The following is a 27,668-nucleotide window of genomic DNA, read 5'->3' as shown; positions in this document are numbered from 1 at the left end:
CTGATGCTCCGAACATCGATTCTCCTGCTCCTCAGATGCTGCCTGACCTGCTGTATTTTTCCAGCACCACACTCTTTGACTCTGATCTCCAGCATCTGCAGTCCTCACTTTCACCCTGTGATCACAATACGGCAACATTCTGTGTTAAATCTGCACATATCTCTGCACAGATGTGGACTTGGATTTCTGCTGATTCACTATTTGATCAATAACGTAGTCAGCAATGAGGCAGCACCAAACGGTAATGAATATATATCCAGGAGCTATCTGACTGTATTGTCACGCCACCAACTTTGAGTTCCATTTTCCAATAATGACATTGCATTAATTGGATATAGAGCACATTTATTAGATATTTAATCATCACATCCATGATTAACTTTATTAGATATTTAAATTAATCTGAGAGTTTTCAGCTCCCTGAGGGTTTGTATGTGATTGGGTAGGAGACTGACTAATGTAAGGTGGTTTCCCTAATTCAGAATCAGTGAAACGTGCTGGTTATTGTTAAAGAACAAGGTTTAACCATTCGGTAGTTGCAATATATCCATTTGAAAGCATTTCGCTAACCCGATTAAGTCAATGCTCCGTGTGTAAAGTTTTCTCAAACTGAACGAGTTGGATTGCTTGAGTGGTCAGTGGACTCACGCCTCTTGATGGGATTCCAGCTTCTTTATACAAGTGGAGAAAATGTTCCTTGGAATTGTTATCATTCATGGGAGAGTATTTCGGAGACAAGCTGATTCACTATTTGTGAATTACGATTTGTGCAAAAAGTAAACGATTGTGTCGCAGCTAGCATAGAGATAGGATAATCAAGTCCCACCTTTATAAAGCCAGCAGTGAAAGACCGACTGGGCCTGTCGCTGGGTCCCATCAGCGAGACACAGCGCAAACCCGGTGGGGTTTCGGGTTGGACACTAAGCCGATTCTCGGGCTGGTGTCCAGGTCTGTCACGCCTGGTGGGGCCTGGAAGTGGAACTTCTGCAGCAGGGTGGTGAAGAACAGGAAAAGCTCCACTTTAGCCAGTGCCTCACCAGCGCACACCCTCCAACCTGAAAAAGAACAGGGGACGGTCAGTACCTCACCCACACACACAGACACAGACACACACACATACACATACGCACACACAGGCACACACAGGCACACACACACAGACACACACACACAGACACACACGGTTCGTTCATAAACAGGTGGAGTCCATTCGGTCACTCGACCCCCCTGCCCCTTTCAGTAAGATCCTTGCTGATCCTTTCCCTCCACTCTGCTCTCCCACACAAACTATTATGATCCCAGCTCATGGTATTATTCCATTAGGAAAGAAGACAGGGAAAGTGACTGAGGTGGGGGAGCACTTTGGGCTGTGTGATCGGAATTTCTATTAGTGTTAAAACAGTTATGGAAAAGGATAGAACTGATCAAAAAGTGAGAGTTCTAAACTGGAGTAAGGCCGAGTTTGACGGTATTAGACAGGAACTTTCAAGCATTGATTGAAGGAGGTTATTCACAGGTAAAGGGTTTGTTGGATAGTGGGAGGCCTTTAGGAACGAGAGTTCAGAGACAGTATGTTCCTGTTAGTGTGAAGGGCAAGGCTGGTAGGTGTACAGAATGCTGGATGACCAGAGAAATTGAGGCTTTGCTCAAGACAAAGAAAGAGGCATATTATCAGGTATAGCCAGTTGGGATCGAGTGAATCCCCAGCAGAATATAAAGGCAGTAGGAGTACACTGAAGAGGGAAATCAGGAGAGCTAAAAGGCGACATGAGATAGCTTTGGCAAATTGAGTTAAAGAGAATCCATAAAGGCTCGATAAGTACATTAAGTGCAAAGGAGTAACTGGGCAGAGAATAGGGCCCCCTTAAAGGTCAGCAAGGCCGCCTATGTGTAGAACCATAGGAGATGGGTGAGGTATTAAATGGAGACTTTGTATCAGTATTTACTGTGGAAAACGACATAGAAGTGGGGGAACTCAGGGGAATAAGTAATGAAGGCTTGAAAAAAGTTCATATAACAGAAGAGGAGGTGCTGGAGGTCTTAAAACACATAAAGGGAGATAAATCCCTGGGAACTGAGCAGATGTTTCCCAGAACTTTGAGGAAAGCTTGGGAAGAGCCACTTGCTGAGATATTTGTATCATTGATAACCATGGGTGGGATGCCGTAAAACTGGAAGTTGGCTAATGTGGTGTCATTGTATCAGAAAGGCTATAAGAAAAAGTGAATTACAGACAGGGTGAGCCTGATGACAGTGGTGGGTAAGTTGTTGGAGGGGGTTTTGAGGAATAGGATTTATATGCATTTGGAAAGGCAAGGATTGATTAGGGATAGTCAACATGGCTTTGTGCATGGGAAATCATGTCTCACTAACTTGGACACTGAGGGTCTTTTTCCATGCTGTATGACTCCAAGACTCTAAGTGAAATCCCAGGCTGAAACCATAGGAACAGCAGTGTGCCATTCAGCCCAACCAGTCTGTTCCACCATTTAATGACTGATCTATTGTCTAGCTCCATATCCCTTAGGCCCATACCCCTTCAAATCTTTGCTTCACAAAAATGTAAATATCTCAGATTTAAACTAAAAACTGATCCAGCATCAACTGCAGTTTGTGGAAGAGAGTTCCAACCATCTCCCACCCTTTGTGTGTGGATGTGCTTCCTAATGTCTCTCCTTCAGACAATTAAGATAATAGAGAATTAACCAAGTAATTTACAAACAGCAAAAATGTAAAGGTTTTGTAAAAATCAATCCCATTTATTCCACTAACATGCCTCGACAGTACTCCCATCTGAGACAATTCCCTGCCCTGTCTGGAACTTTTAAACTAAACTCCTTAAACTGAGGTAACCTTTTTCTTAAAATTAGTACCTCCTTTCTGGGGAGCAACTGCTTTATGCATCCAACTTCAGCCAAGGCTTCAAGTGAATTGATTTTCCCAGCATCGTTAAGACCCTGATGATCATTGCAATTGTAATCTTTCTGACTTGCCGTTTTGGTCTCCTGATTTATTTTCTTCCTCACATCCTGACTCTTGCTCAGAGGCTTGTACATAACACCCATCAGGGTCTTTTAGCCTTTGCTGTTCCTTGATTCTACCCACACAGATTCTGTGCTTCTGACTCTGTATCACTACTTGCTATCGTTGTAATTTAGTTTCTTATTGAGAAGGCAACCCAACCCCCTCTGCCAATCTGTCTGTCCATTCAATAGAACGTGTCTCCTTGGAGATGTAGCTCCCAGACCTGATCCTCTCACAGTTACATCTCTGTGGCACTGGCAACATCATACGGTGGCACAGTGTTTAGCACTGCTGCCTCATAGCGCCAGAGACCTGGGTTCAATTCCCATCTCAGGCAGCTATCTGTGCGGAGTTTGCACATTCTCCCCGTGTCTGTGTGGGTTTCCTCCCACGATCCAAAGATGTGCAGGTTAGGTGAATTGGCCACGCTAAATAGCCTGTGGTGTTAGCTGAAGAGGTAAATGTAGGGGAATGGGTCTGGGTGGGTTACTCTACGGAGGGTTGGTGTGTGCTTGTTGGGCTGAAGGGCCTGTTTCCACACTGTAAGTAATCTAAAAAAAAACCCAAGTTCAATCTTTGCTATTAGCTCATTTACCTTGTTTTGTACACTGCACACATTTAACTGCAACACCTTCAGTCCTGGGTGGGCCATCCCCCTTCTGACAGTTGTCCACTTACCTGCTGTGCCTGAAGTTAGATTCCCAACCCCTTTCCATACCCTCTGTCCTATTACTTGTACAGGAAACTTTAATAACCTCTGATGAGCCCTTCTCCACCTTTAGCTAGTTGAACATTCTTGTGACCACTCTCTTTAGCCTTTCCACTGGGATCTTGGTCTTATCCCAGTTCAGGTGGAGTCTGTCCCAACAGTGCAGTTCCTTCCTGTTCCAATACTGATGCCAGTGCCCCACAAGATGGAACCCCTTTTACCCCATACCACTCCTTTAACCTTGCGTTTTCTTCCCGAATGTTTTTAACATCCATCTCAATTTGGGCTCGGGTCATAATCCAAATATTATAACCCTCGAGGTCTCTTTTCTTTAACTGTGTTCCAAATTCCTGATATATCCAAACAGGACTTCTTGCCTATGTTACTGGTGCCAACATGGACCACAGCTATTGGATCCTCCCTCTCCCACTCCAATATCCTCTCAAACTGATTTGAGATATCCTTTACCATGGCACTGGGCAGGTAACAAACAATGCATTACTCTCGATCCTGCTCACCAAGGATGCCATCTGTATCTCTACCATTTTTCTCCTTTGCTCTCCCCACTTGAATGGCCTCCTATGTCCCGGTGCAGTGCCCAGTTTGTTCCTGGTAGCTGTGGAAGCACATGACAGGACTGCATCAGAGAGGAGGGAACTCCATCCCCATGAGACAGAAGGCAGTGAGATCTTTCACCCTCTCCATCGGACAGATGCCCAGCTTGCCCTTGGCAACTTCCTGGCAATTTGGCGCCTTGGTGGTTTCGAGAGCCACCTCCTGCTCCAAGGTCATCAGTACGGTGACACCCACCACACCACCATTGCCCCCTTCTCATGCCCCGTGTGTGGGGGGGGGGGCTCTTGGTTCCCACGACGTCAAGAGTGAGTTTGTTCAGACCACAATGCCCTCTGTCACTGCACCCCGGGGGCTCTCTGTCTGTCCCACTTCCAGCCTCCAAAGCTCTACGGGCTCCTCCCTTCCTTCAAATGCTTCATGTGAGTGTTTCCATTATTCAGGAGTACAGCCAGCTCTGCAATGGAGGGGGTGGTGGACACCACCATCATCAGCTACCAACCTGCACCTTATCCATACAGTAGTGCCCCCTGGCAACCAATGCCAGCCTTACATTAATGGTTCTATGGTTCTATGGTGGTCAAAGACGTGGAGCACGGGCCATGGTCTCCTCTGTCACACAGATATACACCTTAGAAGCTGCCTGACCTAGTCACAGGGATGATAACCCCTGAGAAGGTTCGTTTGTCGGTGATGCCTTATTGGTATCTTTTTGAAGATGTGCGATCTGAAGCAGGAATTCATAACCTCAAAGGCTGGCCAAGAACAAAGGGCATTGGCTACGACAGCAAGAAAATTACACAGGACACAACCTGCTCGATTGGAGTCATTGGGCTCACCGCACTTTCAGAGAGAGGCCTCATAACCCAGTTTCCGCATATGGGTCAAATATATGTACAATATATAGTGATCAGTAAAATCAACACAGATGGTCAGAGAGAGAGAGAGAGGGCGAGAGAGAGAGAGAGGGAGAGAGCCACAAAGGCAGCAGTCCTTGTCCGCTCTGTCTTTCTCTAAAACCCATCAACGTTTGTGAATTGAAAGGGCACCTGCCTCCAGAAAAACAGTCTTCAACCAGCCATAACTGATCCAGGAAGAAGCCACCTGCTAACTGTTGTGGTGTTGGCCCCAGACCAGTTTTTGGATGAATATGTGATTAATTATTGTACTGTTATTTGACTGAAGTGCTTCTAAGGCAACACTCTGCAGAACCTTCTTTTTATGTTTTCTCCAATGGCTGGACCATGACATCATGAGAGTAAAAACATAGGCCATTCAGCCCATTGAGTCTGCTCTGACGGCTGGTCTGATAACCCACTCTGCTGCCTTTTCACCACCAGCTTTGATTCTCTCACTTACCTCAGCCTTGAATAGACTTAATGACCCAACCTCTGCCACCCTCTGCAATGAAAAACTCCATAGACTCGCCACCCTCTTAACAGCAACAAAATTCCTCATCATCTCTTTGCGAAATGGGCTCCCCGTTATTCCAGATTCTGCCCTCTGGTCCAGGACTCTCCTATGCTGTCAAACAGCCTCTTTGCATCTACTGCATCTTGTGGCCTGGTGTATAAAGCAGTTCAGACCTGAAAGGGTTAATTGACATCATGGGATGCGCTCCTCCCATCTAGTTCTAAAGTGTCAGCGTTTGTACATTCAGTCACGTTGACCCCCCTGCAGTTGCTGTACTCTTAGATTGGACCCGATATCTTACAAGAGGAACTCGTAGTATCTCAGATATGATGCAACTAGTCATTCAGTAAGATGTAATAAACCTAGTTACTGTACATCTTCTGCTCAAGACGTTGTGTCAGTCTCCTTCCCCATTGGATGTCAGCAACGCAGATGGATGCCAATCAGAAGGATTGGTGGTAGTGAATCAACCCAAGATATCTCTCGTGGTCCCAGCAGGAACTGGAATGTCCCAGATGGGACCAGCAACAGTAGCAGCAAGATACAAGACCACGTTCACCCTGTACAGTTTACACCCGCGGCAAATGCTAAAGCATGTCTAATTGTGACATTGTGGAGTTCCTGCCTGTTCAAAATAAAGATTGTTCTCAACAGTTCCTCATCTCACTTCAGAAATGGAAATATTTAACAACAGGAATACATGTCCTTCTCGTCCAGTTACCTGCAGAGAAAGGCACGAAGGCATCCTCTTCACAAAAGTCCCATCAGCATCCAGGAAGTGAGCTGGGTTAAACTCCTTTGGAGTTTTCCATTGAGTTTTGTCACGCAGCACCGAGGTCAGGACAGGAATCACGTACGTTCCCTGCAAACAAGAACAATAATTCGGAATGCGTTTCTGAGCCTGACTTCAATGGAGAGTGAATGAAGTGGGGTGTGTGAACCCAGTGTTGTACCTGATCCTGTTAGTTTCCAGTGGTCAAGGCAGGGCCCATACTTATTTTAAATGTCATTGGGATTCCTCCACTATGAAAATTGCCACCTCCGATTCACGAATTTCCAAATCAGTCCCATTTAATTTTTTTTTGTTTTCTTTCTCTGTCATTTTTTATTTTAGTTTGAAGGTCCTTCCAATTTCTCGCAGACACAGATTGTGAAACCCGAGCCTGGTTTATATCATTCAGAACTACCTTTGGAATGAAATGTCCTTTCACATGTGTGTCCTCGGTTGTTGAATGAGGAAGGTTCATGGGGACGATGTTGGCAAAGCTCTGGATTTCAGAATCACAGCCTCAGTGTAAAGCATTCGCTTTCAGTCTTCGGTTACAGGGGCTCATCCGGCTCCTATCACCTGATCGATTTCTTCCTGAACTTTCCCTGAAATGGAGAAAGCTTGGATTGGGGAAACTGCTGTCAAACAACGGGATAGAAATTCATCAGTGACAGAAATTAGGCGCGATCAATGTGTCTTATGTTCCCCATTGGATATTCATCAGCTTCAATAAACACAAAAGCCAAATACATACAACAAGCGATTGGTTGTATTTGGGTCACTGTGTGCTAACCTTCAAGATCAATTTTATCATTTTATTTTTCACTCATGGGATGGGCATGTTGCTGGCTCGGCCAGCAATTATTGCCCGTCCCTAGTTGCCCCTCGAAAAGGTGATGGTGAGCTGCCTTCTTGAACCGCTGCAGTCCACCTGTTGGAGTGAGACCTGCAATGCTGCTAAAGATGGAGTTCCAGGATTTTGACCCAGTGACGCTGAAGGAACGGGGATATATTTCCCAGTCAGGATGGCGAGTGGCTTGGAGGGGAACTTGCAAGTGATGGCGTTGCCATGTATCCGCTGCCCCTGTCCTTTTAGACGGACTTGGAAGGCTGTTACAGATTTTTGGTGAATTGCTGCAGTGCATCTTATCGATGGTACACACTACTGCTACTAAGTGCCGGTGGTGGATGGAGTTGATGCTTGTGGATGTGGTGCCAATCAAGCGGGCTGCTTTGTCCCTGGGTGGTGTGAAGCTTCATGAGTGCTGTCAGAGTTGAACTCATCCATTTACTTGTGAAGACAATTGGACAACACTTCTAAAATAATTCCATGCCAATTTTGGAGTGACAGATATTTATTACCATTGAGAAGAATTCCATTGCAAGTGGATATTTACTGAGCCTAAATTTCTATGAAAATACCTGTTCGGCTCAGAACTCACCCAAGACAAGAGGACCCCGGGTGGAAACGCTTTCGGGGTTTCCTCAAAGGGGTCAGAAGGGGTCAAAGGTTTCAGGCCCCTGGACTGTGACCAAGTAAATAGGAGACAGTGTGTTCAGGAAGCAAACAAACGATTCAAGAGAGGAGCAAATTCCTGCAGAGGCTGGAGTCTGGACTGAAACAACAAACGCTGGGGATCACAGCGGGTCAGACAGCAGCCGTGGAGAAAGAGGAAGCTGACTTTTCAAGTCCACATGACTCTTTGTCAGAACTGGACTGAGCAGCTCTCGACTTGAAACATTAGCTTCCTCTCTCTCCATGGATGCTGTCTGACCCGCTGTGATCCCCAGCGTTTGTTGTTCCCAGAACAATTCGAGAGAGTTCATCGGAAACACATGGAGGTGAAGTTCAAGTATCAAAGAGATCGTACAAAGAACTAAACTCTCTGACCCCTGACCCATGTGTGGCCAAGTCCTCAGGTCACACATGAGACTTATTGCTGAGTTATTGAACTGGATTGACAACAAGCCATTCCAAGGGACTGCCTGTGTAAAGTGACCTAAATCAACCAATGGCTTAAGGTACTGTACCGACAGTATGCATTGTATTGCAGGAAATACCTTGCCAGGTTGAATGTGAGAGAGATCGTTCTGCTCTGAATTACAATGAGAGACCTTGGTGATGTCCAGGAGGCCTGCCATTGCTTTGTTCTCTCATGCAGCATGCTTGTCTACAACCAGTTACATTGAGATCGAGATGAAGGAAATCATTTTGACATTTTCTGAAAGGTTGCCTTGCCCTTGCTTCTGAAACATGTTTATTGGTATCATTGGCCATTCTCATCTCCACAAACCCTTCTCGCCATCAGTCCATGTGAATCTGGCTGAAAGAAGCTCAGCCAGTTCTTGTCGGGTTCCTGATATTTCTGTAGAAACCCTCAGAATATTTAAGAAGTGCACATGCGATCCCCAGTGTTATGGACCACACCAAACCCGCTCAAAATATATTAAGAAGATAGCCTAAACCCCCAACATTTCCTTATTTTTAAAGGCAAGTGCGTTCTGGATACAATTTGATTGGTCAAACTACCAGGCTTGAAAGCAAACACAGTTTAGGGCAGCATGGTGGCTCAGTGGTTAGCATGCTGCCTCATCGCACCAGGGTCCCAGGTTCAATTACCGCCTTGGGTGACTGTCTGTGTGGGGTTTGTGCATTCTCCCTCTGTCTGCGTGGGTTTCCTCCCACAGTCCAAAGATGTACAAGTCAGGTGAATTGGCCATGCTAAATTGTCCATAGTGTTCGGTGCATTCGTCAGAGGGAAATGGGTTTGGGTGGGTTACTCTTTGGAGGGTTGGTGTACTGATTGGACAAAAGGGCCTGTTTCCACACTGTGGAGAATCTAATCTTTATTCTTAAAACCCTGTTCAAATACAGACAAATAAGAAATTCTAAAAATTAATTTAACTGTGACTCTATTGAATTGCTTAATGAGATAATATATATGCTAACTACTACTGATTGCGCTATTCCAAGATAGTAACACCCCATAAACACACACTTGGCAAAGGCAAATTCAGCGAAACAGATTGTCTCACGCGCAACTCTCTAGTTCAGTCCATCCAGGGATAACTCTGAGAGAGAACTCGAGCGTTTTGCTTTCACAGGGAGAGATGTGCCGCAGCTTCCAAACCCCAACACGACTGAAAGTTAAACTAAAATCCTGGTTCTGTGGGAGCTTGACACCACCCCTTCAGGCTGCTTCTATTGTTCCAATATTAAAAAAAAACAAAGCTCGCTGGGCTCAGAGCAGACCGCTGGGCTTTTAGTTTGCAACACTTGCTTTCAAAAGGACAAATCCTTCTTAAAGCAGCACCTCATAACATCAGGTAAACATGGCTCTGGTAATTGAGATTAGAATAATTTGGTTGCTGATTCTAACCAGCACGGACCCAAAGGACCTTTTATTGTGCTGTAGAGCTCCATGACTCTTAACTCCAATCATCTGTGCGTGAAGTAAGGTGTGTGATACAGTCTATTTGGATTATTGAATTTTGAACCAGTGGCATTTGGATTTTCCTTGTGTCTGAAGGGGTTTAATGATTAACTTGTAAGTATTTCTGTCACTGTGGTGAGTTTTCTTAAAGTACAGTATTAGAGAAAGAGAGAGACCTCCTGGAGAGTTTTATTTACCTTTGTAGAGGTTATGAGCGAACAGAATAAACAGAGTAGTATATTAGGCTTTCAGACAGAAGATTCCAGAATTTGGGGGGAGGCTTAGGCAAGACATCCACAGCATGAGCTTTATGGTGGTTTTGACATTGATATCACGTTGTTATGAGTGTCACGCTGGGTATAATCTCTGAATCTGCAGTGCACGTCATGCCTGGGGGAGTTACATTGGGTTCAACTCAATTTCAGAAAGACTCCACTTGCTGACTCACTCACCATCAGCTCTTCCTGAGACCAACCAGTTGAGGTGTTACTGATTAAAATGACCAATTTCACACTGACCATGGGCCTAGTTCACTACTGACCTCGATAGTCCTATCCATATGCTCAAGTAACAGTTTGGACACCAACAACAACTAACAAACACAAAGTTAGTGATTCCCTTACTCTGGATATCCGGATATTTCATCATGAGAAGGAGTCCCCAGCACACGGTGGTGGAAGTGGTTTCTGTGCCGGCACCAAACAGGTCAATGATTGTAATCAGCATGTCCTTTTTCTGAATTTCCAAGGCTTGGCCTTTTGATTCCTTCAAGGCAAAATAGAATAAAGGAGAAGCTGCCACATTCTTGACAGAAATATTTTAGTGCAACTGGATGCAGCAGGAACAGAACCAAATAAATCCCAGATGACACAGTACAACAGCACTTCCCAGGAGGCTCCAAGGCACTGAAGGTGTCACCGAGACAGGGAACGGCACGTCAGCAAATCAACTTCCCAGCTCGGGGCGAACATACCCACAACTACAGCAGAATAAAGGAGAAGGTACCACGTTCTTGGGGGAAATATTTGAGTGTGTATATTGCTGGACGGGTCTGTGTCACTGGGGGCAGTGGCTGTCTTGCTCAGAGTCAGGATTTCATGAATTCAGGCCACACTTCACAAATCTGAGTGCACAACCTCAGCTGAAATTTCAGCTCAGTTCTGAGAGGGTGCTGCACTATCAGAGGTGCTGCCTTTCAGATGAACTATTTAACTGATTAAACACAGGTGTAATTCTGGTCTCCCTGCTCAGGGAAGGATGTGGTGAAACTTGAAAGGATTCAGGAAAGATTTACAAGGATGTTGCCAGGGTGGAGGGTTTGAGCTATTGGGAGAGGCTGAATGGGCTGGGGCTGTTTTCTCTGGAGCGTCGGAGGTTGAGAGGTGAACTCATCGAGGTTTATAACATCATGAGGGGTATGGATATGGTGAAAAGTCAAGGTCCTTTTCCAAGCAAGGGGTGTCCAAAAGGAGAGGGCACAGGTTTAAGGAGAGAGAGGCAAGATTTAAAAGGGACTGAAGGGGCAACTTCTTCACAGAGAGTGGTGCGTGTGTGGAATGAGCTGCCAGACAAAGTGGTGGAGGCTGGTACAATTACAGCATTTAAAAGGCATCTGGATGGGCATATGAATAGGAAGGGTTTAGAGGGATATGGGCCAAGTGCTGGCAAATGGGAGTTAATTAATTCAGGATATCTGATCAGCATGGACGAGTTGGAGCGAAGGATCTGTTTCAATGCTGTACATCTCCAAGACTCTGGGTACATGTAAAACATCATGTTATTAGTTTAACAAGGACAGAGAAGCTCTTCATTGGTATCTTAGCCAATGTTTACACTTCTACCAAAAGAGTGATCTGGTCATTATCACTGTTATTAGTGTGGGGCCTTGCTGTACACAAATTCATTAACTCATTCCCCTGTGTCACATTTTAAAAATCAGTCCTTCTCCATAGAATGCTTTGGGACATCTCAATGACATGAAAGGTAATATATTGAGGAGCAAGGCTTGGGTACGCAGGCTATATTCATTACTACTTTTGTACACTTGATAGAAGTCAGCAATATATTCAGCAATGAACAAGATATTAACAAACTTTAGGACGTCAAAGGCGGATTGGTAAAATGGACAGACGAAAGTGACCAGAAAGAATGGTGAAGTGATACACTTTTCTATGAAGAATGAGGGAAAGACAATATGGAGTCAACCATTTGATTCTAAAGTCAATGCAGAAGGAGACAGAGCAGATGGGAATCGACATTGACCACAGATACCGAGTGAAAAACCGATGGGAAACCTGAGTGGTTTTCCATCAGGAGCTATTCCATTGCAGTCAGGAGCTAACTTGGGAAGCCTCAGGCCTATGGCCCATTTCAGCCCAGGGTGGGAATGATGAACCTGCCAGCCAATCAAAGTGGTGGGCACTGCCAGTGTTACACTCAGGCCTTCACCATAGATAGTCACTGGATTACCACAGACAGACAGTGGTGCAAGGGGTAAAGTCACTGGCCTGGTAATCCAGTTCAATGCTCTGTGAGCGTGGGTTCAAATCCCATCTGTGGCTGATGGTTAAATTTTAATTCAATAAAATCTGGAATAAAGAGCTGGCCTTGCTGTGAAAGCCCACCTGGTTCCTATGTGGAAGGGAACATCTGGATTCTTACCTAGTCTCGCCTATACACAAAGGCAGAGCCACTGAAAGGTAACAAAAAAGAGAAAATGCTGGAAAATCTCAGCAGGTCTGGCAGCATCTGTAAGGAGAGAAAAAAGCTGATGTTTCGAGTCTAACTGACCCTTTGTCAAAGCTTTGACTCAAAACATCAGCTCTTTTCTCTCCTTACAGATGCTGCCAGACCTGATAAGATTTTCCAGCATTTTTCTTTTGGTTTCAGATTCCAGCATCTGCAGTAATTTGCTTTTAGTGACTGAAAGATGGTTGACTCTTTACTGCCCTCTGGACAATTTGGGAGGGGCAATAACTAGGCAGTACAGTGGTTACCACTGCCTCTCCACAGCACCAGGGATCTGGGTTCCTTGGGTGGCTGCGTGGAGTTTGCACGTTCTGCCCGTGTCTATGTGGGTTTTCGCTGGTAATTCCGGTTCCCTCCCACAGTCCAAAGATGTGCAGGTTCAGTGGATTGGCCACAGGAAATGCAGGGTTACAGGGAAGGGTAGGATGCTGTTCGGAGGGATAGCACAGACCCAATGGGCCAAATGGCCTCCATCTGCACTGTCCGGATTTGATGATTCTATCCCCCTGTGATGCCCACTGCGATTTGAAAGAGCTGGTTTAGGATTGTGGGAATGGGAGAATGGAAGGGGCTGAGTGTAAGCTGATTGTCCTCAAAGCCTGATTGTGAAGTTGTGATTTGTGGGAATGTCACAGGGATTACTGATTCAGAACCCCAGGCTCGTATTCTGGGAGTATAACTGTGGATGCTGTAAATCTGAGAGAAGACCAGAAAGTGCTGGAGAAACTCAGCAGATCAGGTAGCATCTGTGAAGGGTGAAACAGTGTTAACGTTTCATGTCTGGCCTGGTCCTTCTTCCGAACTAATTTGCTGGGGGAGTCCTGCCAGGGCAAACTGCAAAAATTGAATTGAATGAAAATCTGGAATTAAAAGCTAATCAAATGGCAATTGTAAACCTCCTGTCATTGAAGCCAATCTGGTTCAATAATGTCCCTCCGGGAAGAAAATTGGCCATCCTTACCTTGTCTGGTCTACATATAACTCCAAACACATAGCTATGTGGTTGACTCTTAACTGCCAATTAAATGAGCTAAAAAGCTGGCCCCATCCCATGAAGATCGAAATCACTGTAAGGATATTGTCAGCTTCTTCACAGAGAACAGGCTTCGGGAGTTATTGAAAGAAGAGTTATTGAAAGGGTGGCACGGTGGCTCAGTGGTTAGCACCGCTTGCCTCACAGCGCCAGGGACCCGGGTTCGATTCCACCTTCAGACAACTGTCCATGTGGAGTTTGTGCATTCTTCCCCGGGTTTCCTCTTGGTGTTCTGGTTTCCTCCCACAGTCCAAAGTTGTGCAGGTTAGGGTGGGTTGGCGGTGCTCAATTGCCCCGTTGTGTCCATGGATGTGCAGGCTAGGTGGATTAGCCATGGGAAGTGCAGGGATAGGGGGATGGGTCTGGGTTGGATGCTCTTTGGAGGGTTGATGTCGACTCGATGGGCCAAACGGCCTGATCTATGATTTGAACTCAAACACAAAATGAAGTGCGAGCAGACAATGGATTGGGAAGTTGAAAGCAGAGATGGGACACCTTCCTTCTCCCTATCGCTCAGAGTAAAGTCCTTTGCTTGGTCATGATGTGCCTGAGCATAAAGAATATCCCTTTCTGATATTTGTCACCCATGAGTCCCAAGGTGGAGGGTAAGGACAGACTTGGAGTTCCTGGCCTCCCAGGAGTACGATACCTGAGGTGGTGGGGTGAGGCCTTCAGCTAGGCCTTGGCTTCAGAAAGGCTCCTGTGGACAGGAATGCTGCCCTCCGACCTTCTCACCTTGAAATAAGGGGAGCCCAACTCAGCTGCATGCCCTACCATGGTGTCAAAATGTCCCACGGCCTCCAAAGGCACTTCCTGGGGTTTGGGGAGTGGCACGGGGAGAGAGGTTGGTGATGATTAAATCCCACTCACCCCGGGGTCAGACTTTGGGAGGCAGCTGTTGGTCTGCACAACACCCGAAGCTGGCACAGCCAATCCAGAGGCCCCTTAGAAAAGAATCAGACAAAGTCTTTGGCTCCTTATTGTCAGGGAGTACAAGGGTGAGGAAGTGACCTTAAACCTCTATACCGGGGAAAATAAAATCTGGCATAGCTTCAGCTGGTGCACTGTATCCATTGTGACATTACACTTTGAGAAGGATCTTGGAGCTGTGCGGTGGGGGCAGAATATTCCGTGAAGAATAAATGTATTCCTGAGTGTTGTACCAATTGCCGGGATTGCAGAGAGACTGTGGGAGCTGGGGGGGTATGAGCATGGTGGGGTTTGTTTATTCCCCTCAGAATGAAGAAGGCTGAGGGGAAACTGAATGGAACCGTTCAAAGGCATGAATGGTTTTGTTTGGAAGAGTAAAGTCAAACTGGTATTGGGGGGAGGGTGGGAGGTCAGTGGACTCGGGATTTCAGGTGATTTCCAAGAGACCCCGCAGAGCTGACAGGAAGGAATGTCTGTTTTACCTGCACCGTCTATTAAGTGATGGGGCTTCCACTCTGAAGACAGCGGTGGAGACAGACTCAGAGTAACATCTCGATAATGAGTGGACAAGAAGGGTCAGGGGGCTGTTGAGGCTGGATCGTTAAACATATGCAAGACTGAGATAGGAAGGTTTTGAATCAGTGAGAGAATCAAGGGTTATGGGGTAAAGAGTCAAAGAAACGTGGTGCTGGAAAAGCCCAGCCAGTCAGGCAGCATCCCAGGAGCAAGAGGGTTGATTTTCGAGCATAAACTCTTCATCAGGATGTGTGCCCTCATGCTCGAAACGTCGATTACCCTGCTCCTCGGATGCTGCCTGACCTGCTGTGCTTTCCCAGTGTCACACTCTTTGACTCCGATCTCCGGTATCTGCAGGCCTCACTTTCTCCGAGTTGATTGCGGGGTAAAGGCAGGCAAGTGGAGTTGAGGCTATCATGATCTCACCAGATGACAGAACAGATTTGATGGGCTGAAAGGCCCATTTCTGCTCCTATGTCTTACGGTCTGTGGTCTTATTTGTAAGAGGTGGATAAATACTTGAAGGGAAATGAGTGATAGGAAAGAATAGGGGAGTGGGATAGCTCTACCTGGGAGCAGCCATCGATTCGATGGGCCAAATGATCTCCTTCTGTCCTGTAACACCCTACAATTCTCTGAAGGAAAGCTGTCTCTCCTGTCTAAGTTCACCATTAGACTTCAATCCACTCTGGCAGCACAGCAGAGATGAAAGGCTGGTCTTAATGGATGTGAGGTTTAAATTCATTTGTCTCAAAGAGATTGACATCCCAGACAACATGAGCAGAGGACGGCTCCAAAGCACTCGACAACACATCCAGGTGTAATTTGAGGGACGTTATTCAGGGAAAATAACGTGTAAAGTAAGTAGAAGCTCCTCACCAATTATATTCTGAGAAGACATCTCTCTCACATTGTAAATTGCGAGATTAAAACTCATACATCCTTCAGGGATGTGTAATCGTAATGTCACTGGAATCATCATCCAGATGACAGGCTAATGTACCCATGCCCCTACATGTGTTCAAAACCCACCATGGCACATGGTGAAACTTGAATAAAAATCTGCAGTTTATAGCTGGTCTAATGGTGACCATGTATCAAACTGTCATTTGTTGTAAAAAATCCATCTGGTTCACTGATAACCCTTAGGGAAGGAAATCTGCCAGTCTTACCTGGTCTGGCCTACATGTGACTCCAGACCCACAGCAATGTGGGTGACTCCACTGACCTCTGTGTTATAAATGTCGGTCCAGCCCCTGTCACTCACATCCCATGTCTGAAACCAATGCTACACCCTGGACACAAACATCCACATGATGTCATGAGCACTACAATGAGATAAATAATCAGATACAGTGAGCGCTTGAAGCTACACATTCGTAGTTCTATCCAGAAACTAGGGGCAGTACTGAGCGACATATTAATAGATGTTTAACACAGAATCTTCCTCCATCAAAACCCACAAAGTCCTGGTGTGGAGTCTGAAATCTGGGGAGATTCCCCTTACTGCTGAAAAGGTGTGTCACTGTACCTGCTGATGCCTCAGAATTAAGGCCTCGTTTAGGGTCTGAATGCTGTTCTCACTCAAGGTTTCTTCAGCCGCTTTGAAGAAACTGTCGAAGATTTCCATCATCTAATCTCGATTTTCAATCATCTTCCTGCGAGCTGGAATCAGAATTCCCAGAGATGGAAAAGAATTGTACAGCTGGATTGGAACAAGAACAGAACCAATAAGTTCAGGCCTTGAGTTGATAAGTGACTGTCCGTCTGTAGTCGATGCGTTGGCCAAGTAACTTACGGTGACACAAAACAAAGAGCTGCTGGAAATCGGAAACAAAAGCAGGAATTTCTGGAGAAACTCAGTGCGTCTGGCCACATCAGTGAGAAGAAAGCAGAGTTAACATTGTGAGTCCGGTGAGGCCTTGGGATTTTTTTCAAAAATTGGAACAGGAAGGGCAAGTTACGTGAACCTTGCATGACCTTGGTCAAAAAGAAAAAGGAGAAATATGCAAAGTCTGGGAGGATGGAATTAACTGATTAGCGATGAAGAAAGGTTGGATAGACTGGGTTTGTTTTCACCGGAACGCAGGAGGTTGAGGGGTTAGAATAGAGGGGTGACTTAATAGAAAATAATAAGGGGCTTGGATGGAGTGGATAGGGAGGACCCGGGTTACCTCACAGAGAGGCCAAAAATTGGGCACACAACTTTATGGTGATTGGTGGAAAGATTAAAGAGGGCTCAAGGAAAATTTTTTTTCCCAGCCACAGGGTGTTGGGAGTCTGGAATCTGCTGCCCAGTTTGGTTGCTGAGGTGGAAAATCGCTGGAAAGGAGCCTGCATCCGCACTGGACGCACTGTAACCTGCAAGGAAATGGACTGGATCACGGAAAGTGGAATTTGACATTATTCATCCAAGGACTGAATGGCATCGTTCTGATGTGTAACTGTTCCGAGGGGCTCCCACCTCTCACCTCGTTATTGACCTTCTGATTTATCAGTGAGGCAAGGCCGCTCTCTCGTTATCCCCACAGACTTTAAACGCCTGGCTGACCTGAGGCCTTTTCTGAAATACTGCCAAAGTGATCTGATCCCATCTTGTCACTGTCCATGGTATTGTTGGTCATGACTTCACAGCAATGTCTTCTGTTGTCTTTTCCCCCTTGCTTTTGGGTTTTCTATCTTTTGTTTTCAAAGTCTTGGTCTGCACCATTTGGAGTCTTCCCATTTTTTTCTCAGCTTCGCCTTTGAATCTTGCAAGGGCCTGTTCCGCTATCGAAGTCATAGAGTCATCGACCTGTACAGCACGGAAACTCGAGCTGTACAGCCCCTTCTCCCCTTTAAACAACCACCAAACCTCAAACAGATCATTGTTCGTAGCAAATTGCCCAGCTCTCAGGACAACACCATACAACCCTGTCACGGTAGATGCTGCAAGACGTGTCAGAGCGTTGACATGGATTCCACCATTACAGGTGGGGACACCTCCCACCATGTACGTGGCAGGTACTAATGTGATTCAGGTAAAAACAAGGACTGCAGATGCTGGAAACTAGATTCGAGATTAGAGTGGTGCTGGAAAAGCACAGCAAGTCAGGCAGCATCCGAGGAGCGGGAAAATCGACATTTCAGGCAAAAGCCCTTCATCAGGAAAAGAGGCAGGGTGTCTGCAGAGTGGAGAGATAAATGAGAAGGGGGTGGGGGTGGGGAGAAAGTAGCATAGAGTACAATAGGTGAATGGGGGTGGGGATGGAGGTGATAGGTCAGAGAGGAGGGTGGGGGAAGGTAGCAAATAGTACAATGGGTGAATGGGGGTGGGGATGGAGGTGATAGGTCAGAGAGGAGGGTGGAGTGGATAGGTGGGAAGGAAGATAGGCAGGTAGGACAGGTCATGATGATGGTGCTGAGCTGGAAGGTTGGAGCTGGGGTGAGGTGTGGGAAGGGAAAAGGAGGAAACTGGTGAAATCCACATTGATGACCTGGGGTTGAAGTGTTCTGAGGCGGAAGATGAGTCATTCTTCCTCCAGGCGTCGGGTGGTGTGGGAGCAGCGGTGGAGGAGGCCCAGGACCTCCCAGCAGAGTGGGAGGGGGAGTTGAAATGTTGGGCCACAGGGTGGTGGGCTTGATTGGTGCGGGTGTCCCGGAGATGTTCCCTAAAGTGCTCTGCGAAGAGGGGTCCAGTCTCCTCAATGTAGAGGAGACCGCATTGGGAGCATCGGATACAATAAATGCTTTTGGTGGATGTGCAGGTGAAACTTTGATGGATGTGGAAGGCTCCTTTGGGGCCTTGGATGGAGGTGAGGGAGGAGGTGTGGGCGCAGGTTTTGCAATTCATGCGGTGGCAGGGGAAGGTGCCAGGATGGGAGGGTGGGTTTTTGGGGGGCGTGGACCTGACCAGGAAGTCACGGAGGGAACGGTCTTTGCGGAAAGCGGAAATGGGTGGGGAGGGAATTATATCCCTGGTGGTGGGGTCCGTTTGGAGGTGGCGGAAATATCATCGGATGATGTGGTTTATGCACAGGTTGGTAGGGCGGAAGGTGAGCACCGGGGGGTTCTGTCCTTGTTATGGTTGGAGGGGTGGGGTTTGAGGGCGGAGGTGCGGGATGTGAATGAGATGCATTGGAGGGCATCTTCAACCATGTGGGAAGGGAAATTGCGGTCTCTAAAGAAGGAGGCCATCTGGTGTGTTCTGTGGTGGAACTGGTCCTCCTGGGAGCAGATATGGTGGAGGCAGAAGAATTGGGAATAAAGGATGGCATTTTTGCAAGAGGTCGGGTGGGAAAAGGTGTAATCCGGGTAGCTGTGGGAGTCGGTGGGTTTGTAAAAAATGTCAGTGTCAAGTCGGTCGTCATTAATGGAGATGGAGAGGTCCAGGAAGGGGAGGGAGATATCAGAGACGGCCCGGGAGAATTTAAGGTCGGGTTGGTGAAGTTGATGAATTGCTCAAACTCCTTGCGGGAGCTCCCATTCACCCACTGTACTCTTTGCTACCTTCCCCCAGCCTCCTCCCTGACCTATCACCTCCATCCCCACCCCCATTCTCCTATTGTACTCTGTGCTACTTTCTCCCCACCCTCACCCCCCTTCTTATTTATCTCTCCACTCTGCAGGCACCCTGTCTCTATTCCTGATGAAGGGCTTTTGCCCGAAATGTCGATTTTCCCGCTCCTCGGATGCTGCCTGACCTGCTGTGCTTTTCCAGCACCACTCTAATCTAGACTTATGCGACTCAACGTTGTCTATCTGATATGCTGCTGGTAAGGATGCCCTGAGGCATGGTACGTTGGTGAGACCAAGCAGAAGCCACAGTAACGGATGAATGGACACCGCACAACAATCAACAGACAGGAGTGTTCCCTCCCAGTCAGAGAACATTTCAGCGATCCGGGACATTCGACCTCAGAACTTCGGAAGACCATCCTCCAAGGTGGACTTCAGTACAGGCAACAATGAAAAGTAGCCAAGCAGAGGCTGATAGCTAAGTTTGGTACCCATGGGGAGGGCCTCAACTGGGACCTGGGGTTCATGTCACACTACAGGTGACCCCATTGCACTATACACTCACACACACACACTCACACACACACAAACACACACTCACACACACACACTCACACACAAACACACACAGACACACACACAAACACACACAGGCACTTCTACGCACACACACACAAATATACTCCTACACACACAGAGACACTTCTACACACACACACATAAATACTCTCTTACAGACACACACTCAGGCAGACCCTATCTCTTACACTCACACGTACATTCCCACACTCACAGACGCACCCTCTCACAGACTTATACCCCTTTACACTCACACTCACACACATACACACACTCTCTCACAGACCCCCAATACCCACACACCCACACACCCACATACACACATACACATATAAGTTTGTCGGGTGAATCTGTACTTGCAGAATTACATTTTACTTTACTCAAAAACTGCCTGAATCCATGTAAGATTCTGTAAATCTGTTTTTCAGATTAGAATCAGCCCGACCATTGTGGCACAGACAGTCTCACAGAAGGAAGCTCACACCTTCCGTACATTATCTGGGCTAAAATGACACCAATTGTTAAAGTTCACTTAAGAATGTAATTTTTAAAAATGTTTTGCGATTTACATGTGTAAGAACTGAAACCAACATGGTCATTCTAATTGATGAGAGACTTAACAAACAATCCAGGTCTTTATCAATATATAATTTCAGTCACATCACACTGTAAACTTTGCTATAAATTCTGTGTGTCTTACAATCTTCTACTCCACAACCACCTGATGAAGGAGCAGCATTCCGGAAGCTAGTGTGCTTCCAAATAAACTTGTTGGACTATAACCTGGTGTTGTGTGATTTTTAACTTTGTCCACCCCAGTCCAACACTGGCACCTCCAAATTAAAAATAGTCAACTAAATCAAATATTTACTTTTCCTCTTGTGCTGCATGATTCGTTGTGAGGTGATAAAACTCTGCAATTTATTTTTTCTTTTTAATCAAAGTCTGAGCAAAGTTCAGAGATCATAGGCCCAGAGGTAACAGATTCCCCGATCACGGATTCCAGATTAGCTTCGGGCTCTCTCCTTCTGTGGCTCTCTCGGTCTCTGTGAGCTTCACCTTGGGAGCTGTTCCCTCACACCGCCCCATCCCTCAGACAGTCCCCCATTGAAGGATTCTCACTTACCCTCATGAGAGACCAGTCCAGCTTCTTGAGGTCCAGTTGGTGCAGGTTTCCGATCAGAGGAAGCGGGGTCGGTCCAGGAGGGAAATTCCTGGGAACTCTCCACCGAATAACGGACACGGCCAGGAAGAGAAAGAGGGCCAGCAGCGATAGGGCCAAGGTGTAGTCTGTGGGGTAGAGCTTGAGGAGAGCCATTGTGCCCAAGTGCCCACACACTAAGTGGAGCCACTGGTGTTCCTGATGTTATAATGTGGGCTGTCCTTCACTCCAACTCTCCACTTAATAGTTCCCAAAGAACCGCCTCATTTTGCTTCATCGCCTGTGTCTCTTTAACCCCTACCTTGCTGTGTGCTGGGCTATTAAATTAAACAGGTCGGTGTACATTCCCGGAGCTTCAGTTTGAAGTACAGGACAGTTTCTGATAAAGGGCACAGAAAATGGTGGTGCCATCACCTGGAGTCCCTGGGGGGAGTGATGTTCAGGCACAGCAAGATCCCACTCAGAGGAAGTGCTGCAAACATTCACAGCTGACTCTGGCTGAGCTTGTCTGGACAGGTTAACCTGACGTGGTTTTATGGTAAGATTCTCATTCCCAGGATACAGGTTCCGATGAGAAGTAAGGATATCCAGTCACCTTCCACACATGTAGCAAAGCAGAGAATTATATCTCTGCAGGTTTGCTGTTCCAAATCACACCTTAAAGGTTATTGACATCCATGTGGTGAATCATTGCTTGGTAGTACAGTCTTGAGCATTCCTAATAAAAGAGACATTCTACTGAGGACTTGCATCTGGTACAGGTCATAGAGTCATACAACATGGAAACAGACCCTTCGGTCCAACCAGACCATGATGAACATAATCCCAAACTAAATTCATCCTACCTGCCTGAGCTTGGCCCATATCTCTCTAAACATTTCTTTTTCATGGACTTATCTATAAGTTTTTTAAACATTGTAATTGTCTACTACTTCCCCTGGAAGTCCATTCCACACATGAACCCCTTTCTATGCAAAAATGTTGCCTCTCAGGTCTTTTTTTTTAATCTTTCTCCTCTCACCTTAAAAAATATGCCCCCAGGCTTAGGGAAGGGACACTGTCATTCACGATTTTATGGCTCAACCATAAGTTCATCCCTCAACCTCCTGCACTCCAGTGAGAAACAGCTCAGCCTATCCAGCCTCTCCTGATAACTCATACCCTCCATTCCAGGCAAAGTCCTGGTAAATCTCTTCTGAACTCTCTCCAGTTAAATACTAACCTTGCTATAACGGGGCGACCAGAACTGAACACGGGCCTCCAGAAAAGGCCTCACCAACATCCTGTTCAACCTCAACCTTGAGAACCCAACACCTTTGTCCAAAGGTCTCAGTAATGAAGGCAAGCATGTTAAATGCTTTCTTCACCATCCTGTCTACATGTGATACATGCCAAGCAATTACGTCTATGATCTCTTCGGTTGTCCGGTCTTAGGGAACAAGAGGTTGTGCTACACGAGACGAGGTTGTTCATTCATGGAAAAATACGGTCTGACTGGTCGAGATGATTCCATGCACCAGAGAATTATTTCTTGCCAAGCATTTGGTTAAATTCAAATCAGGCTGACTCTGACTGACCAAGACATTGCCATGAGGAATACATGTTTTGCTGAGACAGCTCCACAGAGGTTGGTATCTTGTCACTGAGTCACCCTTTATTGAATGGCCCTTGACTTTAGTACTGCCTCAGTCAGAGACAGGTACTAGAGTGTCGGCATCTCATTGTCATTCTCAGTGTCTGGCCTATTCTCTTTCAATGTTCCTATTGACCCTGCTTCCACAACCCTCTCAGGTACTGCATTATAGATGGGAATGAGAGGCACTAAATGAAATCTTACCCTCTCTTCTGATTTGCTGTTAACCAATGATCCTCCCAATTCCAGTGTTTGTCCATTCATCCGGTTCACTAATGTCCTTTCGGGAAGGAAATCTACCATCCTACCTGATCTGGCCGGCATGCGACTCCAGAGCCACAGAAATGTGGTTGACTCTCAACTGCCCTCCGAACTGGCCAAGCGAGCCACTCAGTTGTATCGATCGCTAGAAAGTCACAACAGAGACCCACAGCCAGTGGACTGCAGCGACTTAAGAAGGCAGCTCACCACCACCTTCTCAATAGGGACGGGCTGTCCATGCTGGCCAAGTCCCACAAATGATTAAAAAAATTAAGATGGTCCTATGCTAAAACAAGCCAACCCAGTCAGGAGTTAGTTTGTTGACCAAACATTGACCAGCTCGAACATTTCACATGCAGGTCAATGTTCTGGCGCTTGAGCAACCTTTATGGAGTTAAAAGAATTGTTGATGCACGGGGAGGTTTGGTTGATAAAGCCCACAGAAAGTCTGGATGATTTCCAGGACTATTCCTTGTGCCAGGAATTCAATGATGAGAATTATCTAGAGCCACGTGGGAAAGGAGTACAATACCTTGAGTCAGCAGGGCATTGGCAATTGGCCAATCTCAACAGCAAATAAAAAGTAGGGAGGTAACTGGGTTTGATTGTCAACCCAGCAGCTTAACCAAGGGAGGGATCAGCTTGAGACCTGATTGCTGGAATTTAAATGACAAGAGGAAGCTCAATCACATTCGGGGTTTGGACGAGATGGTGATACTTTTGTAGCACTTTAGCCTCTGGGTCATAAGGTTCTGGGTTCATTTTGACTCTCAGCCTGAGCATGAAAATCAGTGCTTGTGCTCCTGTGTAGGACACATTGAGTATTGCATTGTTGAGCTGCCGTGTATTATTTGAGACAAAGTCACAAACTGTCTGTTCGGGAGGATACAAACAATCATCACGACACGGTTTTGGGATGTTATTCCCAGTCACCAAGCCCACAGTCACCATCCCAGAAATCAGATTGCATGGTCATTGTCACATTGCTGTCTGCTGGAGCTCGCTTTGTGCAAATTGCCTGTCAGATATAACATGAGAAAATGTGAAATTGTCAATTTTGACAGGAAAAATCAAAGAAACCATATTTTTGAAATGGTGAGAGATTACACAGCCCTGTGGTGCAGAGGGATTGTGGGGCATGAAGCACAAAAGGTTTGTGTGCAGCTGCAGCAAGTAATTAGGAAAGCGAGTCAAATGTGATCATTTATCACACGAATAACTGAACATAAAAATGTAGGCAGGTTATGCTTCAGTTATACATGGCACAGCTGAGATCACATCTGAATTATTGCCGACAATGTTGTCACTTAATTTAAAGAAAGACGCAAAGACATTTGGAAGCAGTTCAGAGAAAGTTTCCCAGAATTATACCTCGAACATGTTAGTTTTCTGATAAGGGAAGGTTGGACAGACTTGGCTTGTATTTCCGAGGAGTGAAAGGGGATTTGATTTCACACATAAGGCCCTGACTGGTCAATGGCAGGTCATGAGATGAGATATTGTTCATCAATACAATTTTGCTGTTTCTGCTGACCCTGGATACCCAGGTGTGAGATGGTGTGTCTGAATGGAGTCTATTTTATTTAGCTCATCAGTAATGGAACACAATATGATGGACGTTATCGTCAGCATGAAGACAGGGCTTTGTTTCTGATAGGCTGTGAGGTGGTCACATGTCCCAATGCTGTCATGGCCAGATGCATCGGCACAATGGACAGTGATGAAGATTAGGCTTATCGCTCATATTGGTTCCCTCAATCCAGCCTCAGCCACCTTGACTAGTATGGGATGCTGCCAATGCACTCATGGTGATCAACATTGAAGGTCACCATGCAAAGCACATCCTCTAGCCTTACCAACATTCCAAATGACGCCCAGCATGGAGGTGAACTGATACATTGGCTGACTATTGCTTTACCTGTCTGTGGAACAGCTTTCCCAATTTGGTATAGCTCTCTAGGTATGGGTGCTGGGTCACTGCACAGAGAGTGCCTTTATTGTTTCCAGTAACTGCACTGGTACTGGATGTTCCATCCAGTTTGATTCATATTTCACTCCTGTGTTCAGCTGATGTAATGGGTTGGTGGTTCATTTCAGAGGGCATTTAAGTGTCAAGCATGTGGCTGTGGGTCCAGGATCACATGTAGCCTATTACCTCACTGTATTTGATGTAAACATACCAATTGTACAACAAGTGTTGGTGAGATATTAAATCCTTATGTCGAGATAATTGAAGAGTTCACTGGGTGAAGCACATGGGACCTGGGCTGTATTCAGAGTAATGGGACTAACTACATCACAGCTCGATGGGAGGGATTGGCAGCAGTTTGAGAAAAACACCCTGACAGGTACATGCACGTCATAGACCAGACTGGATGGAGAGAGCAGATTGCCTCTCCTGAAGAACATTAACAGGTTTTTACAACCATCTAACATTTTTGTGATGATCACTCAGCAGACGAGGTTTTATATGAGATTTATGAACTAATTTATTTCAAATTTCCCAAGCTGCCTCGTTGGGATTTGAACTCACATCTCTGGAGCATTAGTGTAGATTTATGAGCATCAGAATATGGTCACTATATTCCCATGCTCTGACATGACAAAGTGTGATGAACAACTGACCCGGTATCACTCAGCATTAACACTAAAATTACCTCCTCGATCAACACAGTCCTCCCCATTTCCTAGTTAATTCCTCACCAATTTTCTTTTAAGGAAAATACATGATTTATCTTCAGGCTGAAGTCAATGCCCCCAAACTGATAGATGAGAGAACCAGAAATAATACTCAGGCTTGACCATGACCTTTGCAGGAGGTTAGCTTACCAGATTGTCTGAATATTTAATATTTGCACTGCTTAAACCTCTTCTCTCTGAAGCAGTAGAGAGGAGAGTTGAGGGAATGGGTGGGGTTTCCATTTCAACTTTCATGCAGGAAACGACGGTGGATGAGCATTGAGAGGTAAGACCATTGCAGAGCTTGACAATGCAACTGCCTAATGTACAAAACCACAGTCAAATTCATCAGAGGGCAAACACCAGTCAAACGGCAGTGACTGATTACTGATTCAGGCCAATGTGGGAGGGATGAAGGTCCCAGGAGTATCCCAGAAACAGCAAATGGATCATTGCTATTCAGAAACCGAGCCGAGTTTTCTGATATCGGATATTTGTCGCAGATATATATTTCATAAAGATACCGGGGAACATTTTAGTTCAACACCATCCGAGTGAATGGGCAAATGGGTTAACCATCTTATCTCAGGCAGTCTCTTCAAGAATGTGACACACCTATCCAATCATCTTAGACAGTCTCTTCAAGAATGTGACACACCTATCCAATCATCTTAGACAGCCTCTTCAAGAATGTGACACACCTATCCAATCATCTTAGACAGTCTCTTCAAGAATGTGACACACTATCCAATCATTTTAGACAGTTTCTTCAAGAATGTGACACACTATCCAATCATCTTAGACAGTCTCTTCAAGAATGTAACACACCTATCCAATCATCTTAGACAGTCTCTTCAAGAATGTGACGCACCTATCCAATCATTTTAGACAGTTTCTTCAAGAATGTGACACACTATCCAATCATCTTAGACAGCCTCTTCAAGAATGCGACACACCTATCCAATCATGTCACACAATAAACGGATACTCCTCTCACACAATAAACGGGGAAAATCTGGCAAGAGTCAGGTTAATAAGAGCAATGAGGTGAGGTGAGGCTCTTTTCGGTCATGGCTGACTATGAATTGCATCCTTGTTGTTGTCGCTTCCTGCTTCCCTGAAGCAACGTCGCTTGTGACTGAAGAGACCGATACTGGAGTGACAATCCCGGTCACAGAGGTCACATCTATATGTGGTCATTGATCTGATAGAGCTGCTACACTCCTTCCTGCGTGCCAATTGTCTCCTGTACCGTTCACATCAATAGGGACCAATAGCAGTGAGAGGCAGACAGAACATGGAACATTTTACACAGGAGGGCTGATTGTGATAATGCAATTGATGTGGATCCAGGGACTTCCAAAAGACATTGGACAAATTGCCACATAACAGGCTTGTGGCCAGAGGAAACGTCCCATGGAGTAAAGGAGACAATGACAATGTGGAGTTTGAATGTGTGGGAAATTAGATACTGCTGCAAAATGATGTTTTGTTTTTGATTGCAGGAAGGTTTCTAGTGGGAGTTGTTCACGGGTTGGTCCTGGGAGCAATGCTTTTCTTGATGTAATTGAATGACTGAAACTTAAACGGAGAGGACACAACTTAAATATATGAAGATGAATCCAAAGTTGGGAAGAATCCTGAACAGCGATGATGATAACATCAACTTCAAGAGGAGATGCAAAACGAATTAAAGGATGCAATTCTG

General features: G+C 45.9%; 1 pseudogene across 1 annotated transcript; it reads right to left on the bottom strand.

Annotated features, from left to right (window-relative positions):
• LOC148140934 (cytochrome P450 2K6-like) lies at positions 1-21,781 on the bottom strand (annotated as a pseudogene). The gene is made up of 5 exons (XR_015753104.1): positions 21,352-21,781; positions 10,546-10,687; positions 6,907-7,093; positions 6,441-6,581; positions 1-1,055 (listed from the first exon to the last, which is right to left on the bottom strand). The product of XR_015753104.1 is annotated as a cytochrome P450 2K6-like (transcript).
• Between the last annotated feature and the right edge of the window lie 5,887 nt (positions 21,782-27,668).

The sequence above is a fragment of the Chiloscyllium plagiosum genome, unplaced genomic scaffold, assembly GCF_037043375.1.
Source record: "Chiloscyllium plagiosum isolate Xiang-an unplaced genomic scaffold, Cpla_swu_hap1 HiC_scaffold_35, whole genome shotgun sequence".
Taxonomy (NCBI): domain Eukaryota; kingdom Metazoa; phylum Chordata; class Chondrichthyes; order Orectolobiformes; family Hemiscylliidae; genus Chiloscyllium; species Chiloscyllium plagiosum.
The sequence above is the reverse complement of the archived record's forward strand: the minus strand, read 5'-3'. Positions and strand labels throughout refer to the sequence as shown.